Genomic DNA, 1536 nt, shown 5'->3' with positions numbered 1-1536 from the left:
TTGTCTCTGAGGCATCATGGCATTGTTGTATTTAGATCTCTGTTAACTGTTTGTGAAGAGCAGCCAAGTGTGATTCAGGCTCTTCTTGGTGGTTTTTTATTTTTGGCCCATTGGTGGAGAAGGACGTGGTGGCTCTCGCTTAATGAGTGAAGCTGCTGGAGTTGTGGGTGTAGTTGTGTCTTATGGGGACTGTTGCTGTCTCCCACTCAGTTAGACAAAAATTACAACTGAATAACTATTAAAAAACTAAAAGCACCTTTTCAGTTGTCCAGGTCTGGAGTGTCCTTGGGGTTACTGGTAAGCGGAATCTGTTCTTAAGCCCCTGGAATCTGAGAGAGTGCTTTCTTTTTAAATATCCAAAATGATCAAGCTGCTTGTAAACATTCAAAATGGCTGCACCCTCCGGACAGGCCAAAGTCCACAGCTCAGTCCGTCCTCCTCTTCACTGCTTATCCTTTTTTTTCACCAGCCACCAGAGCAGTGCTCCATGTATTCCCTGGCTAGGAGGGCTGATTTTTAGATTAATTCTTAGGTCCTACCAGACTCGGCACTCTCCAAGCTGTCTGTGTCATGCTGTCAGGATCTCGCAGGGTGGCTGTCAGACTGCAGCTCCATATGTCTCCTTTTTTTGGTTTTTCATGCAAATCCTTCTGCTAGTTGGGGTTTAGTCCATTTCTATAGCCTTCCCTTCAAGGCTCAGAGATCCAAGATTATCTTCTGTGTCTGTGTTAATTGTTCCCCTTTTCTTTGTTGAAGAGGGTCTGTGCAGTCTTTCTGCCTAGTCTGCAATCTTACTGGAAGTCTCTTGCTCCCTTTTCTTAAGTTATAGTAGTTTCAATTTCAACTGGGAGAGGACATCAAGCTCCCTTTGTAAGCACTGGAGTTTAGAGTTGTAACTTCCCTAGGGTTAAGTAAAATATCAGCCCTGATTTCAGCATGTCCTATTTATTCAATAAAGCCACACTGCAATAACAAACATTCTACTTATGTTAGAATGTTTTTTCTTTTTCCCTAATTGATAGTTTGGATCTTTGCAATTTGGGCTGTTTCTCTGATTTAGTAGGCCTATAAATCTGGGAGTTCACAATGTTAGAAAAGCTGAGATCCTTCAGTACATCCACTTCTTACTTACTGACATGGTGAAGTTCCAAAGACCGGGTCATTATGCAAAAATCGGCATTATAGGGAAAGGATGACCACATCAGATTATAAGATGGAGGATAACTATATCATTACGTAACTACCAAATCACCTCATTACGTAACTGACAAACCACTGAGAATAATGTCTGTTCTGGTTATCTAGTGCCACTCTGACAAGAAAATACCACAAATGGGATGGTGTTAACAAACAGGAGTTTATTCTCACAATTTGAAGGCTTTAAGTCCAAGTTCAAAGTGCCAGGCTCTAGGGGTAGGTGAAAGCCTCTCAGCCTTCGCCTTCAGCTCTGCCTCTAGCTCTTGGCCCAATGAATCTAGAGGCTTTTCTTCACTCAGATAGCTGCTGGCTGCTGAGTCCGCCAAGCCCAAGGTTGAC

Source organism: Orycteropus afer, unplaced genomic scaffold, assembly GCF_000298275.1.
Source record: "Orycteropus afer afer isolate SDZICR_OR568_19922 unplaced genomic scaffold, OryAfe1.0 scaffold00193, whole genome shotgun sequence".
Taxonomy (NCBI): Eukaryota; Metazoa; Chordata; class Mammalia; order Tubulidentata; family Orycteropodidae; genus Orycteropus; species Orycteropus afer.
Note: the sequence above shows the minus strand (reverse complement) of the source record.